Raw genomic sequence first — 18747 nt, forward strand, 5'->3', positions numbered from 1 at the left:
TTTTCTCTCTTTTTAATTCAGGCCCTAAGGACTGGAAATACCTAATACAGTGAGTGAAACTCGCTTAGTCGTGTCTGACACTTTGCGACCCCATGGACTACAGTCCATGGAATTCTCTAGGCCAGAATACTGGAGTGGGTAGCCTTTTCCTTCTCCAACCTAACACAGAGTTTGGAATATAAACTCCACATTATATCCATATATATGTAGGGTTTATATCCAAACTCCACATATATATGTGAGGTTTATATCCAAACTCCATGTATAACATTCATGATATGGGAAACTGTATTTCACCTGAATTTTAACTTCACTGACATTCTTGGAAAAACTAATTTTTTAACAACTATTTCCCCACAGCATGAAATATGTACAGCCAGGAGCTACCCCATTAAGTAGCCACACCCATCTTGCCCAACTCTAACACTTTGCTAGTAATTAGCAGTGCAGCCTCAGGAATGTTACAAAGGTTCTAAACTCTTCTAAGTTTCCCACCTCACTCTAGGACATTTTTGCTTGTCATTCTTCAATGTGACACACACTACTGTTTCCCTTATTACTCTCAAAGACTAGAGTTAATATTAGTTGAGTGCTATGGTGGACCAGGTACTGTGCTAAGCCCTTTAGAAACATTGTCTCATTTAATCCTCACAGCAATCCTATGAGGTAGGTGTCATGAGTGTCCTCATTTCACAGAGGTGCAATGTGAAGCACCGAAGGTTAAATAACTTCCATAAGGATTCACAGGTATTAACAGGCAGAGCTGAACACTGATCCTGAGCAGAGCAGCTCCAGAATTTAGGATACATCATTTTGATGAAAATGTTAGCATTCTAGTGCCTCTGCCTTGCTCTGGCCTTCTCAGTGGAAAATGAAAAAGCTATTATATATAATTTTTACTCAAGATACTTAAGTATATATCAGATCATCACATTTATACACCTTAAACTTACATAATGTTATATGTCAATTAAATCTCAATAAAACTAAAAAAATGTTTTAAGATACTTTGGGTAATGATATAGTAAAAAGAATGTCTATTAGTTTTTTTCAACTTAAGTTACACTATCATTCCTCTTCCTAAGCTCTACCTACCTTTTTTATTTATTTGAAAATCACTACAACAGATTTTTTTCCAACAAGAAACAGTTAATAAATAGTATATATATATATATATAATAAATACATATTTATTACCATGATCCTTGTTATAGACAGCTTTCCCCCCTCTGCTCAAAATTCATCTAAAACTTGAGTTATGTGAATGGGAAGTTAAAATTTCTGAGTTGGAAAGGATCTTAGAGAAGACCCAACCTCTTCATCTTAAAGGCAAGGATTCCTGGGTCAAGACTGAATATGTTAGGCCTTTAGTTCATTTATTCATTAATTCTGCAAATATTTATTGAGTATTGAGTATCTGCTATGTGTTCTACCAGCTTCCCAGGTGGCGCTAGTGTTAAAGAACCACCTGCCAATGCAGAAGACACAGGAAGCACGAGTTTGATCCCTGGGTCAGGAAGACCCCCTGGAGGAGGGCATGGCAACGCACTCTAGTATTCTTGCCTGAGAAATCTCATGGACAGAGGAGCTGGGTGGGATACAATCCATGGGGTCACAAAAGAGTCACACATGACTTAGCAACTAAACAACAACAAATACAATTGAATGAGCAAGATAATTTTGGGCAATAAGAAGTGTCACGAAGGAAAAGTGAAGAAATGAAGACTTCCCTGGTGGCACAGTGGATAAGAATCTGCTTGCCAATGCAGGGCACACTAGTTTGATCCTTGGAAGATTCCACCTGCCACAGAGCAACTAAGTCCATGAGCAACAACAGCAGAGCCTACCGTGCTGCAACTACTGAAACCTGTGTGCCTAGAGCTTGTGCTCCACAATGAAGAGTAGACCCCACTCACTGCAACTAGAGAAAGCCTGAGCAAAGCAATGAAAAGCCAGTGCAGCCAAAAATAAATAAATAAATAAAATTTAAAAAATTCTTTAAAAACAAAAAAACCCTGAAAACAAGAGAAATGAGACAGCAAGTGATTTGAGATGGGAGGAGCTATTTCTAAAGAAATGGTCAGGAAATAATGCTCTTAACAACCAAAATTTGCACTGATCTCTGAATGAAGAGAAGAAGCCACCCAAGCAAAGATCTGAGAGAAAGCCATTCCAGGGAGGAAATAGCAAGTGAAAAGCCCTGGGGTGGGGATGAATTGGATGGATTAAAGTAACAGAAGAATAGCCATTATAGCTGAAGAACAGTAAGCTAAGGGCTGAGTGGTACAGACCATGATACTGTGAAAATGAGGATAAAAACAAAACTGCTAACAGCCTGTGGTCTGTGTCAAGGAATTTTAATATTATTCTAACTGTAATAAGAAGTGGTGATAAGATGTTTTAGTTTTTTACATAATAATATTAAGTGGTGTTAAAGCCTTAAATCAGAGTACAATGTGTGTGTGTGTTAGCCACTCAGTCATGTCTGACTCTTTGGTGATCCCATGGACTGTAGCCCACCAGGCTCCTCTGTCCATGGAATTCTCCAGGCAAGAATACTAGAGTATGTTGCCATTTCCTTCTGCAGGGGATATTCCCGACCCAGAGATTGAACCTGGGTCTCTTGCATTGCAGATAGATGCTTTATCATCTGAGCTACTAGGGAAGCCCAAATCAGAGTACAACAGCTATAACTTATCATTAGTTCTCAGTTGTATACAGAATTGCTAGACCATGAGTTGAGTTTCTTTAATATCAATGCTTTGAGAAAATAATGGAAATTTTTTAGAAATGGTAGCAATTACTGTTATAGTAATGTCCCCTATTGAATCACACCTCCCTGGACCCATGGTCTTCCTGTAGTCCTTTAACACAGTAACTCTGAGCTTGGCCTCTCACATTGTCTCTGTGACTTGCTTTGGCTAGTGGGACATAAGCAAGCATGTCACCAGCAGAGGCTTGCAAAGCATGTATGCAATGAAGCCTGTTTTCCCTTGCTACTGGTAGAACCCATCAACCATATGAAGAAGTTCAGGGTAGCCTGCTGGAGTGTTAGTGACACTTGGCCCAGATTCTTCCACCACCCCAGCTGACAGTCAGCCAATCACCACCAGACAAATGAATAAACCCAACCACAGACATAAACCCTACTAACACTCCACCCAGACCAAGCCCAGATCACAATGCGTGCATGCTCATTCGTGTCCAACTCTTTTGGTCCCATGAACTGTAGCCCACCAGGCTCCTCTGTCCATGGGATTCTTCAGGCGAGAATACTGGACTGGGTTGCCGTGTCCTCCTCCTGGGGATCTTCACAACCCAGGGATCTAACCCTCAACTTCTGTGTCTCCTGCACTGGAGGCAAATTTTTTACCACAGACCACTGGGGAAGCCTGCCAGATCACAGGTTAGTGAGCATATCAAACATTTTAAGCCTCTAAATTTGGGGGTAATTTGTTGTGCAGAAATGAGTAATTGAGGCAGCTATATAAATAGAATCCCATTTCATAAGCTTAAAGGCAACCAAAATTTGTGCATTACTGTATTTAAACTACTTTGTTTTAGTGCTTCTTTTTTTCCCAGCCACACTGCACTCCATATGGAATCTTAGTTCCCCAACCAAGGATCAAACCTGGGCCTCCTGCAGTGGAAGTGTGCAGTCTTAACCACTGGACCACTAGAGAAGTCCCCAGTCTAAACTGCTTTTAAGTGACAATTTGTAAAATGATTCAGTTGGTTTCAAGGTACTTAAAGCAGTTTAAAATGATACATTTGCAAAATATCAATGATACATATTTTAAAAACCACCAAAACCTATTAATATTATAGTTACTCCTGTACAGATATTCAAATACAGTTATTATATATAAATATCATTCCAAAAGGATAGGTTTTTATTTCTTGGGAAGGGACTTATCTACCTTATTCATGCAATTAGTCTTTTTTTCTTTTTTTATAATTATATTTATTTATTTTTAAATAGTCAATAAAGCAGAAATAGATGTTTTTCTGGAACTCTCTTGCTTTTTCCATGATCCAGCGGATGTCAGCAATTTGATCTCTGGTTCCTCTGCCTTTTCTAAAACCAGCTTGAACATCTGGAAGTTCATGGTTCATGTATTGCTGAAGCCTGGCTTGGAGAATTTTGAGCATTACTTTACTAGCATGTGAGATGAGTGCAATTGTGCGGTAGTTTGAGCATTCTTTGCAATTGCCTTTCTTTGGCATTGGAATGAAAACTGACCTTTTCCAGTCCTGTGGCCACTGCTGAGTTTTCCAAATTTGCTGGCATATCGAGTGCAGCACTTTCATAGCATCATCTTTCAGGATTTGAAATAGCTCAACTGGAATTCCATCACCTCCACTAGCTTTGTTCGTAGTGATGCTTTCTAAGGCCCACTTGACTTCACATTCCAAGATGTCTGGCTCTAGGTGAGTGATCACACCATCGTGATTATCTGGGTCGTGAAGATCTTTTTTGTACAGTTCTTCTGTGTATTCTTGCCATCTCTTCTTAATATCTTCTGCTTCTGTTAGGTCCATACCATTTCTGTCCTTCATTGAGCCCATCATTGCATGAAATGTTCCCTTGGTATCTCTAATTTTCTTGAAGAGATCTCTAGTCTTTCCCATTCTGTTCTTTTCCTCTATTTCTTTGCATTGATTGCTGAAGAAGGCTTTCTTATCTCTTCTTGCTATTCTGTGGAACTGTGCATTCAGATACTTAAATCTCTCCTTTTCTCCTTTGCTTTTTGCCTCTCTTCTTTTCACAGCTATTTGTAAGGCCTCCTCAGACTGCCATTTTGCTTTTTTGCATTTCTTTTCCATGACTGTGTGGACCACAATAAACTGGAAAATTCTGAAAGAGATGGGAATATCAGAACACCTGACCTGCCTCTTGAGAAATCTGTATGCAGGTCAGGAAGCAACAGTTAGAACTGGACATGGAACAACAGACTGGTTCCAAATAGGAAAAGGAGTACATCAAGGCTGTATATTGTCACCCTGCTTATTTAACTTATATGCAGAGTACATCATGAGAAACATTGGACTGGAAGAAACACAAGCTGGAATCAAGATTGCCAGGAGAAATATCAATAACCTCAGATATGCAGATGACACCACCCTTATGGCAGAAAGTGAAGAGGAACTAAAAAGTCTCTTGATGAAAGTGAAAGAGGAGAGTGAAAAAATTGGCTTAAAGCTCAACATTCAGAAAACAAAGATCATGACATCCGGTCCCATCACTTCATGGGAAATAGATGGGGAAACAGTGGAAACAGTGTCAGACTTTTTTGGGGGGGGCTCCAAAATCAGTGCAGATGGTGACTGCAGCCATGAAATTAAAAGACGCTTACTCCTTGGAAGAAAAGTTATGACCAACCTAGATAGTATATTCAAAAGCAGAGACATTACTTTGCTGACTAAGGTCCACCTAGTCAAGGCTATGATTTTTCCTGTGGTCATGCATGGTTGTGAGAGTTGGACTATGAAGAAGGCTGAGCGCCGAAGAATTGATGCTTTTGAACTGTGGTGTTGGAGAAGACTCTTGAGAGTCCCTTGGACTGCAAGGAGATCCAACCAGTCCATGCTGAAGGAGATCAGCCCTGGGATTTCTTTGGAAGGAATGATGCTAAAGCTGAAACTCCAGTACTTTGGCTACCTCATGCGAAGAGTTGACTCATTGGAAAAGACTCTGATGCTGGGAGGGATTGGGGGCAGGAGGAGAAGGGGACGACAGAGGATGAGATGGCTGGATGGCATCACGGACTCGATGGACGTGAGTCTGAGTGAACTCCAGGAGTTGGTGATGGATAGGGAGGCCTGGCGTGCTGCGATTCATGGGGTCGTAAAGAGTCGGACACGACTGAGCGACTGAACTGAACTGAACTGACTGATTTTTAAATAATGGATGATTCCTTTACAATATTGGTTTGATTTCTGTCATACATCAACATGAATTAGCCATAGGTATATATATGTCCCCTCCCTCTTAGTTTCTTTAAGTTTTGAATAACAATTTCACAAGTTTCAAAATCAAAAAAGTCATAAACTGATATCCAGTTAAAAGTTCTTCCTATTTCTGTCATATCCATCTACTACCCCCATCCCACACAACCATTATTATTCATTTCTTATATATTCTTCCAGGGTTTATGATTTTTTTATTCAAGAACTAAAATAGCAAAACTATATTTGTATGTATTTTAAAGTGGTGAATGGGAGAAAAGAGGAGGGTATACTGGTATTTGTTTAAAGAGAACTCTTTCTGCACAGGATGGTTGCCATTCTCTTTATCATCAATTTTTGCTCAGGTTTTATCAACTAAATTAATTGAGGAAGTATTTGTTGAGTCTCCTCTCAAACACAATTCTAGGTTCTGGCTCTGTATGTAGCCTAGATAAGAATATCATCAATACACTCTAGTGAAACCAAAATAGCTTTTAATGGATGACTCTAATTTCACAATAAAACAATAGTTTTTATAAATGTAGTAGTCTCTAACCATGAAATCCAGTTTTTTTTTATTGAATGTGTTAAAGGAAATTGAATATTTAGAAAACAACTGATCAAAACATAAACAGCTGGAAACAGTGAACATGAAGCCAAAGAAAAGAAAAATACAAGAAACTTGAGAAAACAGCTTTAGGAATGTCCATAGTTACTAGCTTTCAACCACCAGGAAGATGTCCAACCAAAACTAAGATTTAAATGCCTTCAGGGAAAAAGGAGTTACAACACTTAGAAACTTCATTACTAAGAAAGTATCTGACCTAAATTCACAGGGGAACCACTCATATTTTAAGTTACCTCATACTAATCTATTTCTCAAGCTTATAAATATATTAGTGATGTGATGGACTCAAAAGCATCTTAAAGACCACACACGAACTTTAATATTAACTTGCACTGAGATAACAAACTAACTAAAAACTAAATAATGTATATCCCATGAGAAGTCACAGCTCTAAGCAACAACAGAGCATTCTGCTGCATAGAAAGCCAGAAGGCAGGCTTGGTCAACCATGAGATCACCACTTGCATTTTTATGTATCTCCCTCCCAGTATTTGAAAGAACTTGCGCAACTGAAATCAGTTCAAACGAGTCTGTCCACAACATCCTTGAACAGCCTTCAGTGTTTAACATTTTATTCTCAAGTGACTACTTTTCCACACATCAATGATGATGGTCAGTTTTGATGTTGAAAACAAACAGGTCTTGAAAGCAGATTGTTTCCAAATGTGTTAATATATAAAGTTTCTCAGCTCTGCAATTTTTTTCCTATTACCCTTATCATAGAACCAGGTGAGGGAAAAGGCTAGAGATGCTATTAATAGAATAGTTCAGAAGAAAACATGACATAAGCAAATGATGCTCTTCAATGGAGTGAAATTCATGTAATTTCATAATGGAAAACTATGTTAGTCAGTGTTGTCCAGAAAGAACCAGTAAGGTCTAAATATTATATATAGATATATACATATATATATGTATGTAGATATATACATACATACAAGATATAAGTTTATATATTACATATTATATGGGCTTCCCAGGTGGCACTAGTGGTAAAGAACCTGCCTGCCAAAGCAGGAGATGTAAGAAACTTGGGTTCAATCCCTGGGTCAGGAAGATCCCCTGAAGGAAGGCATGGCAACCCATTCCTGTATTCTTGCCTGGAGAATCCCACAGACAGAGGAGCCTGGTGGGCTATAGTCCACAGGGTTGCAAAGAGTCGGACACGGCTGAAGTGACTTAGCATGCACCCATGTGTATCATATGTATAAGGTTATATATTAATATATATTGGGTTGGCTAAACAGTTTGTTCAGCTTTTTCCATCAGCCAGTATGGAAAAACCTAAAGGAACTGTTTTGCCAGACTAATATATAAGAGATATCTAGAGACTGGTTGATTAATTTAAGGAATTGTTTCACACAATTGTGGAGACCCACAGGCTGGAGAGCCAAGGAAGAGTTGCTGTTGAAGTTCAGGCCAATCTCCCGGCAGAAGTCTTTCTTCCTGGAAGGAGGTCAAAATTTGCCTTATTAACGCCTTCAACTGATTGGATGAGGCCCACCCACTGGGCCTGTTACTGAGAGTAACATGCTTTATTCAAAGTCTACTGATTTAAATGTTAATCTCACCTCCAAAATACCTTGTGAGCAATATCCAGAATAATACTTGAATAAATATCTGGATACCTAGGCCTAACCAAGATGGGACATAAAACTGACTATCACACCAATGAACCCTCAACAAAATACTTCTTGAGCAATACAGATGGTCCTGGGAAATGGTACATAAAATGGATTTTTGTATATAGAAGCCCCATGACTTCTCAAACTAATGCTACTTTTAACTTATGGTTTGGCCCTGCTAGTCCCTGTGGCATTCCAAAGAGAGGCAAACAATAACCCAATAGATAGTCAGGTTCAGCCTATGAAGGCTTGAGACCTAGAGGATTCGTAGTTGAAAGAACTCTTGATCTTCTTAAACTGGCAGACCTGAAGGGAAGCCTGAACATGCTCACATGAGTTCTGCTAATCCCCAGTGGGGTTGCTCAGTCTAGAAAAGTGACCTCCTACCTTGGATTCTTGCTTTGTCCTCCAGTTCCTCAATGAGCCTCAGTGCCTTCCCTGACCTCAACTTACTTGACCAGAGCCCAAACGCTCTCTGTGCACCATGAACTGGGGCTGCTTCCACATACCAAGAGCAACTATCTGTCTGATTCCAAACATCAGCACATGGATGGTCTTCAGCGCTGGGGCTTGCTGTGTCCCTTTGAACACTTAATCTGGGTTCTGAACCCAATTCCAATGTGTGTTTCAGTGTGTGTGTGTGGTGGAGGGGGCAGGTCTTATCCCTCAAAGCAGCAAACAATTCTCCACACACCAGCTGGCTGCCCTACAATTCAGCTCAGTGTTGACCCTATCCACCCAGAGATAGCATCACCTCTACAAGGTAAAGGCTCAGTCCCCCAAAACTGCCCCATCCCCCAACTTCAGGTTATCACCTGTGCTTCTGAGCAACCAGTTATAGAGTGTGGGTTCCAACAATCTTCTCCTTGGGGTCAGTTAATTTTAGAGTGGCTCACAGAATTTGAGGAAAACTCTTACTAGATTTTACTAGATTAGCAGCTTATGATAAAAGAATAGAACTCAGAAACAGCCAGAGGGAAGAGATGCACATGGAAAGGTATGAGGAAAGGATGAGGAGCTTCCTGTGCTCTCTCCAGGCTGCCACTGTCCCTACATCTCCCAAATGTACCAACCCAGCAGCTTTCTAAATTCTGGCCTGTTAGGTTTTTCTGGAAGCTTCATTACATGGGCATGAATGATCAAATCATTAGCTAATGACCACTGAATCAACCTCCAGGCCCTCTCCTCTCCCTGGAGGCCAAGAGGTGGGACTGAAAGTTACAACCCTTTAATCACATGGTTGATTCTCCTGGCAACCTATCCCCATCCTCAAATAGGGTCCAAAAGTCATTTCATTGACATAACAAAAGACACCTTTATTGCTCTCCTCCTAGGAACTTCCAAGGTTTTCCACAGTTCCAGAACTGAGAGTGAAGAACAAACATATTATTTCTCTTTAGAAATCACAGTGCGTGCATGTTCAATCCCTTCAGTCATGTCCGACTCGTTGTGACCCTGTGGACTATAGCCTACCAGGCTCCTCCAGCCATGGGATTCTCCAGGCAAGAATACTGGAGTGGGTTGCCATGCCCTCCTTCAGGGGATATTCCTGACCCAGGGATTGAACTCGCATCTGCCTGCGTCTCCTGCATTGCAGGTGTATTCCTTACCCACCCTGGTGGCTCAGACGGTAAAGAGTCTGTCTACAATGTGAGAGACCTGGGTTCGGCCATGACTGAGCGACTTCACTTTCTTTATTTCACTTTCCTTACCCACTGAGCCATGTGGGAAGCCCAGAAATCACAGTATCACAGCATTATTGGGATGCTTTCTCCACCAGGACTCATTCTGTTTCAATTTCCTTATCCTTGGGAGCCATTATACAGACTGCTAAATTCTCCTAGTTCCTTTTGTCCTTCCTCAGGTTCCACTGCTTCCCCACCAACCTGTGCCTCCTTGAACAGTTTATGGCAGTAGATGAAAAGGAAGAAAAGTAAAAGTGAATGATCCTCCTATCCATTCTGCAAGATCAGATTCCTGAGTATCATATTTTCATGGAACTATATATATCAGATTTGAGTGTGGCTTCAGCTGCATCTTGTAGAACAAAAGTATGAAAAGTCTACACTATAACAACAATACAATCACAATATTTCTGCTATAAGTCTCAGTTATTTTGGCCCTACTGCAAACAGAGTTTCTTTGTATGAGAATCACATATTCTAAAATTATGATCTTAATAGCAAAATGAGCAATGAAATATATTTTTAAGCAGTTAAAATAAGAAAAACTGATCTTGAAATTATTTTTTAAATATCTGTAAAGCATATTAAACTGAAACCACACAGCTCAGACTGTGAACTGGAACTTGAACCCACTATCTTTTTTTTTTTTTTTTTTGGCTGTGCTATGCAGCATGTGGGATCTTAGTTCCCTGACCAAGGATCAAACCTGTGCCCTTTGCATTGGGAGCATGGAGACTTAACCACTGGACCACCAGGAAAGTCCAAACCCACTATCTTTTAATTGAGATCATACATCTGGTCTCAGGACTTAATGAAGCTCAGGTTTTTTATGTCTCATCACAGAAAGAATTCAGTGAAAGACAAAGTCACAAGTAAGAAGTGGATTTTTTAGAGATACACATTCCATAGACAGAATGAGGTCCATCTCAAAGGCAAGAATGACCTTGGGAGAAACACTCCACAGACAGTATGTGGGCCATCTCAGAAGGTAAGAGGCCCCCAAATATGGGGTGGTTAGCTGGTTAATTTCATAGGCTAATGAGTGGGAGGATTATTCTAAATATTTGGGGGAAGGGGCAGAAATTTCCAAGAACTGGGCCACTGTCCACTTTTGACCTTCTATGATTAGCCTCAGGACTGCCATGGCATCTGTAGGTATATCATTTAGATGCTAATATATTACAGTGAGCTATAATGAGGCTCAAGGACAACTGGAAGTAGAATCTTCCGCCACTTTGGTCCTAGTTGCTTCTAAACAGTTTATGTCTACGTCGTATCCCCAAGGGCTATATCATTCTTTTAGAGGTTGTGCCCTGCTCTGTTTCCTCCTGTTTCAAAACCGGGTCTTCTAAGAGTGTCTTCCTTGCCTGTAAATCAAGCACCTCTGAAAGATATACTGATGTATATTTTTAAAAACACCAGAAGACAATTTTACCACCCCAGGCCAACTTGGCCTCGGTGGGCTGGGCTGCCAGATTCAGTGTTTTCTGGCGTTGGGATTTTCGTTTTCAGATGCGTTGAGTTTGTTGGTTGGTATTATGCGTATAATGAGTGCATGCTAGACACCTACCAGTCATTCCTTGCTCAGTGTGTGTGTGTGTGTGTGTGTGTGTGTTCCCTGTGAGCAGCAAGACAAGTCACGTAATTTGTATTGGTTAGCACTCCCCTGCTCTCACCCTGTCCTCACCCTGGGCCACCATGATTGACTTATCTAGACATAATTCAGATTTGAGCAAGCATTAGGAACCCATTGGACAAGAAAACTGGATCAAGAAGGAAGTACTGTCACCGGAGGCAACAGGAAACCCCAGGCCCAAAATGAGGAGCTGAGCCAGAAAGCATGTCAGTCAGCCAAAGTCCAAATGCCAAAGGGAAAGTCAGGGAAAAGATCAAGTCCTGGAAGGAACAGAGATGGGAATGATCAAAATCAGAGTACACAGTCAAGGAGAGAAACAGGAAAACAAGATAAAGTAAAATCAAATCAAGACTAATTAGGGGCAAGAGAAGGCCCATGAATTGATTAGAATGCCTGCTAACTACTGGGGGTGGCTTCAGAGAGGCCCACAGGGATGTGTTGAAAAGAAAGGCAGGTAAGTCAGCCCAATGTAAAGAGTCAGGAAGGAGGTAGATTAATATTTCCTATGGTACCTTTCACAAAGTAAATTCTCAGTTAATATTAACTGAGCTAGTCAAGCAGTAATTAGGTACACACAACCCTGGTGGTCAGAATGTGTCATATTAGCATGCACAAGAATAAACCAGACCAAAGTTTAGGGCATGCCATTGAGAAAGTCATGAGGCATTTTTATTAATAACAGTTAAACAAGGGCTGCTTCAGAGTCTGACAGCCGAAGACCAAATTGGACCAGTTTTGAAGAGGTACATGGAAGAAGGAAGGAAAGAAAGAGAGAGAAGCTCATGCTTACTGAATACCAATGCCCTTATGTACTTTGCTTAATTCAATTGCCAAGGGATATGAAGTATTTATGATTTCACAGATGATGAAATTGGAGAATGGTTAAGTATCTTTCCTAAGGTCACGCAGTCAGAATTCAAATGCAGAACTGATTCCAGAATCCAGGCTCTTTTTGAATATTCCACCCTCCACCTTATGAACCAAGTTGGGAAGACGTACAGACTAGTCAGTGGAAAATCAGAGAGAACAACACCCTGTCAAGAGCAGGACAAGAAGGCTCTCTGGAGGAGAGGGTTTGTCACTTCTTGAAAAGATACTGCAGTTGAACTCTGCTCCTTGTGACTTTGCTTGGTTGACTTTCAATAACCAAGCCATGATCCAGGTAGCAGTAGCTACTATTTACTGAAAATCCACTGTGTACTCACACCCTATGCTAGGTACATATATTAAGCACTATCATTTCCAAAACATTTTCATAGCCATTGTTTCACTTGGCCAAGACAAGGACTCAGATACATGGCAGAAAGCCAAAAAGCCCACATTTCAGAAATAGGAAGCAAGTTAAGGCAACATTGATATTTTAATACTGAAAACCAGATGGCTAGGCTGGAACTGCCTGGCTTGTTGTTCAATCACTCAGTCGTGTCTGACTCTTTGCAACCCCATGGACTGCAGCCCACCAGGCTCCCCTGTCCATGGGATTCTCCAGGCAAGAATACTGAAGTGGCCTGGCTTATTCTTGTCTAAAATCAGGATTGGTCCAGGGACTCAGGTGGGACTGAGTCTGCAGGTGGAAGACCAAGTAACCCCTGACTTGGACGAAGAAAAACAACAAGTTTATGAAATAGGCAACTTCTGATGGCAATTTCATTCAAAACTATCAGGCAGCTCTACCTCAAGAAAACAAAAACACTAATTAGAAAAGATACATGCACCCCTATATTCATAGCAGCATTATTTACAATTGCCAAGATATGGAAGTGCCCATCAATAGATGGATGGATAAAGAATATGTGGTATATATGCAATGGAATATTCAGTTCAGTTCGGTCACTCAGTCAAGTCCGACTCTTTGTGACCCCATGAATTGCAGCATGCCAGGCCTCCCTGTCCGTCACCAACTCCAGGAGTTCACTCAAACTCACGTCCATCAAGTTGGTGATGCCATCCAGCCATCTCATCCTTTATCGTCCCCTTCTCCTCCTGCCGTCAATCCCTCCCAGCATCAGAGTTTTTCCAATGAGTCAACTCAATACATGAGGTGGCCAAGGTACTGGAGTTTCAACTTTAACATCAGTCCTTCCAAAGAATACCCAGGACTGATCTCCTTTAGAATGGACTGGTTGGATCTCCTTGCAGTCCAAGGGACCCTCAAGAGTCTTCTCCAACACCACAGTTCAAAAGCATTAATTCTTCGGCGCTCAGCTGCCTTCACAGTCCAACTCTCACATCCATACATGACCACTGGAAAAACCATACTCAGCCATAAAAATGAAATCTTGCTATTTGCAACAACATGGAAGGACCTAGAGGGTATTATGCTAAGTGAAATGTCAGACAAAGACAAATGCCATATGATTTCACTTAAATGTGGAATCCAAAATAACAAATGAACAAACATAACAAAACAGAAACAGTCATAGATACAGAGAACAAGTGGTGGCTGCCAGAAGGGAGGGGCTGGGAGGAGGAAAGAAATAGGTGAGGGAGCTTAATAGCCTTATGGGATAGAATCCCAGCTCTGCCACATTCCAACTATGCCATCTTGGGCAAGTCTCTTCACTTGTCTGAGCTTCAGTTTTTTTCACAGGTTAAGTGGGGATAATAACTGTAGCTACTCCATTCACATAGGGTTGTGAAGATTCAATGACAAAGTGTAGAAAAACCCTTTACAATAGTGCTTAATACAAAGTAAGTGATAGCTTTTAAATTTTATCTATAGTCACACTTAGCCAGACACCAATTCATTCTCCATGCTGTAGCCAAAGTGGCATTTTCTGAAATAAATATGCTCACATCCTTCCCACCACCACCACACACAAGGACCCAAAGAACAGTCTAATGGATTGCCATCGCCCTTAGGATAACGTCAGAACTCCCTAACAGCGCCCGCCGGCAGGGGTGCTCTAGGTGTCGCCGGAGACCCTCTGTACCTGTGTGAACACGGCACTGCGTGCAGTGCGGAGCGTGCGGGCCCGCGGTCGGCAGCCTGTGCACCATCTCGGCACCCAGCTAGCCCTGCCCGCTGCCGCCCTGGTGACTGCGGGCGGGTGCCGTCCGGGCGCTGCACACCGGCCCTGCTCTGCTGTCGGTGCGGAAATTCACAGAAAAACACGAATGGGTAACCACAGAAAATGGTGCTGGAACAGTGGGAATCAGCAATTTTGCACAGGAAGCTTTGGGAGATGTTGTTTACTGTAGTCTGCCTGAAGCTGGGATAAAGTTGAACAAACAAGAGGAGTTTGGTGCTTTGGAAAGTGTGAAAGCTGCTAGTGAACTCTATTCTCCTCTATCAGGAGTAACTGAAATTAATAAAGCTCTAGCAGAAAATCCAGGACTTGTCAACAAGTCTTGTTATGAAGATGGTTGGCTGATCAAGATGACATTCAGTTACCCTTCAGAACTAGATGAACTAATGAGTGAAGAAGCATTATGAGAAATACATAAAATTGCAGGATATGGCACGCTTGGGGCTGGTATGCGGGGATGACCCAGAGAGATGTTGTGGGGAGGGGGGGTGGGAGGGGGGTTCAGGTTTGGGAACGCATGTACACCCGTGGTGGATTCATGTCAATGTATGGCAAAACCAATACAGAATTGTAAAGTAAAATAAAAAATAAATAAATTAAAAATAATAATAATAAATTAATTAATTAATTTAAAAAAAATCTATTGAGGAGTGAAAATGGAACCCCCAAATAAACTACTTTGAAACAACTTAATCTAGCATGCTGCTGCTGCTAAGTCACTTCAGTCGTGTCCGACTCTGTATGACCCCATAGACGGCAGCCCACCAGGCTCCCCCGTCCCTGGTATTCTCCAGGCAAGAACACTGGAGTAGGTTGCCATTTCCTTCTCCAATGCATGAAAGTGAAAAGTGAAAGTAAAGTCGCTCAGTCCTGCTGGACTCTTAGCGACCCCATGGACTGCAGCCCACCAGGCTCCTCCGTCCATGGGATTTTCCAGGCAAGAGTACTGGAGTGGGTTGCCATTGCCTTCTCCATAATCTAGCATACTTATCTTAAATTAGTGGTGGATAGATATTTAAAAAGCAACTTTTAGCGAAAGAAGCTACTAGTAACAATGTTTCCTGAAGAAAATACCCCTTAACTTTCTAATGACTTCAGATAAACACTGTGCATCTTTTCCACAGCATCCTGTGATTTTTAGGCTAGGCTCCAGTTATAATATTCAGAATTCTTGAAATTATCTCTGGTAAAACTAATTACAAAAATTATGTAATTCAAGGATAATATGGTTATCTTAAACCTTATATGACATTGTAACTTGCTTACAGCTATCCTTGAATTTGGGTCAAAATTATCTTCCCACTAGAAATAACTGCCAGTGGAGAAAAGTTTGTTAGTTGTATAGTGTCCAATGAAGAATAGTACTATCTTAATTTTGCTGTGTTTGCTGGTGCTATTTTTATACAGTGAAGCAACAGCCTTGCAGGAGAATAAACAATTTAATAATAAAATATTCAACTTCTTAAAAAAAAAAAAAACTCCCTAACACAGACTAGAGAAAGTAGTGCGTGAATTTCCACAGCATGAAACCAGAACCGTTTCCCACTATGCCTTTCTAGAAACTTCCTGCTACCCCACTGGCCTTCTCAGTCCCTTTCACTCAACTTGCTCCCTCTCACCCCAAGGCCATGTTCTACCTGCCTGGATGCTCCCGATCCTTTTTCCTAACTGCTCCCCATTCTGCAGTTCTCAGCTCAAACCTTAGTTCCTGAAAGAACTTTTCCTTGACTGATCATTTCTGAATGTTCTCAAATTGTCACATACCTATCCTGTACTGCATATATCACAGTGGCTGTTTTTATTTCTTTGTGTGATTATAGGATTAGTGTCTACATCCCCTACCTGACTATGAGCTCTGTAACAGTAAGGAATTTGTCTTTGATCATGGCTACCTGAGCAGCAGGTAGTATGTGTCTGGCACGTAATAAATGTTCAACAAATTGCTAGACATGAATGAAAGAATGACTAAATCTCACTTGCTGTGCAGAGGATCAAATGGAAGAAAAAATAAATTGAAACCATAAGACTGCAGATAACATTGTAAAATGGCCTGGGCCTTGAAACAGTTATGAGGCTGTGGAAGCAAAAGTTCTTAAACCAAAATCGTGTTTAAAGGAAAATAAGACAGAAAAAAATATGGAGTTTAAGCTAATGGAAAAAGCAGGAAGGAAGGGGGAGAATTATTGAATCCACTGAGTCAAGACAAGGCAATTAAACAGGATTTTTAAAAGTTATGTGGTGTATGTGTGTACACTTCATAGTCTTTAAACTTAAAAACACACCCAAGTTATTTTTGACAGGAAAAGAAAAATCTGGAAAAAAGGAGAGTTCCTGGAATAGGAGAGATACCAACGCCCACCTGGCCTTCTGTACTGCCAGCCTCATTTCCAGACAGTTGATCCTTGTTTCTATTTTCCCCCTTTCTTTGTTTTTCATTAAGACTGCTAGAATGACCCAGCTCTGAACTTGATGCTATTACTTTCAGAACTCAGTATTTCTGAATCAAGGCCCTCTCCTCCCCATCCCTCGTGCTCTTGATCTGCCTCATCTCTGCTATTTAGTGTCCTAAAAGTAGCTGCCATTTGGTCCTTGCCCAGGCTTTCCGTTCACTCCTCACTAACCACACCACCACCCTTAGTGGGAAGGTTCAGGCCTGCTTCGTGGTCTAGCCCAGAGATTTTCAAGCCATAGGACAGACCCAGCAGTGAATTTAGTGGGTCAAGATGAGACTAGTTTTTAGTGGAATGAAATAGAATGGAAAAATAAATATCAGAGTGCATTGTACATAGTAAGGTGTGTCTTGTTAAACTTTCTAAATTCAGTCTTGTCTGTATGTATTAAAAATGTTTGATAGCTACTGTGATTTAGTGCTGCTTCAGCATGCTAGACTCTATAGTGTTTGGTGTATGAATCAGACAAGCAATTTTCCCCTAGGAAGCTTTGTTCAGTAGTTTAGCCTTAATGTAAATAACTCTGATATAAGACAGATAGTAATAAATATCATAAGGCAGCCATAAATAAAGCTTACAGGTAATGATAATAACTAGTGTCTATAATAATAAAATGCTATTTATAATGTTTATTGAGCACATTTGTGCCAGGCAATGTGCTAAGCACTTTATGGGCCTTAGCTCATTTGGTCCTCTTAACAACACTATGAAATAGGCCCTACTCTCACCCTCATGTTATAGAAGTAAAAATGGAGGCTCAGAGACATGATGCAACTTGTCCTGGTTCCCACAGTTGGTTACATGGCTGAACCATGACTGAACAGCAGTGTCACTCGAGTTCAACACCCATGTTTTTATGCCACTAAATGTTACCATCTTTGTAATCCAACAAATTGTCTTTCCCGCATTGTTGTTATAATACCTATTAATAACATTTCTATTTCTACCACTTCTAATAATACCAATAAAATATTCATGGTAGCCCCTTCCTATTATTGAATGGTTATAGCTAAATTTTTGGACCACAGCGAAGTCCCCTTTCTACTTATCAGTTGCAAAATAATTGATCTCCCACTAAAAGAGAGCTTCTCTTATCATAACCCCCTAATTACAAAACAAAAACAAAGAAGGAGGGAGGGGATCATTATGTGGTATGTCCTTGGTTGCCTCACAGAATTGACTTTTACTGTCTCTGGGTCCATAAACATGAGCAGGTATACATTAATACTTTTCCTAAAGGCAATCAACGAATTCCTGCATAAATATTCTTTTACCTCCAGGGAGTTCACAGTAAATGTAAATGGTGCTTAAGCTATTAAATGGTAACACGCTTAGCTCATTAAACCTTCTCAGGAATAATTTGTACCGAGGGAAGGTCTGTTAACATCCACATGCCTACCTGAATGTCTGCCAGGGGTGTATATGGTACCCAAAGAAACACTGGGCAAGCCTTCGCCAGAGCATAGCCTGAGTGTGAATGCTGCTACGCGGGGCACCTGCTGCCAGGGCTAGACATCCAGTCATAGGGGCACTCAAGTGCTGAATTCGAGAGGTCATAGTGGATGGGGCTCTTGAAAAAAAAACTGGCTGAGACATATGAAGAAGAAAAGAGAGAAGGAGGCAAGGATTACAACTTGAATTATCCTTATATGATACTCTTTTTTTCAAAATGCTTTCAGATCATTGTAATTTTTAATTATTAAATATTAGATACGTTTAAAGAATTCTCTTTAACGTAGATGTAA

The 18747-nt window shown here is 40.8% G+C and overlaps 1 pseudogene; it reads left to right on the top strand.

The window, feature by feature from the left end:
• Nucleotides 1-675: 675 nt before the first annotated feature.
• On the top strand, nt 676-16448 carry LOC120882589 (annotated as a pseudogene).
• The last annotated feature ends 2299 nt before the right edge of the window (nt 16449-18747 follow it).

Source organism: Oryx dammah, unplaced genomic scaffold (assembly GCF_014754425.2).
Source record: "Oryx dammah isolate SB20612 unplaced genomic scaffold, SCBI_Odam_1.1 HiC_scaffold_23, whole genome shotgun sequence".
Taxonomy (NCBI): Eukaryota; Metazoa; Chordata; class Mammalia; order Artiodactyla; family Bovidae; genus Oryx; species Oryx dammah.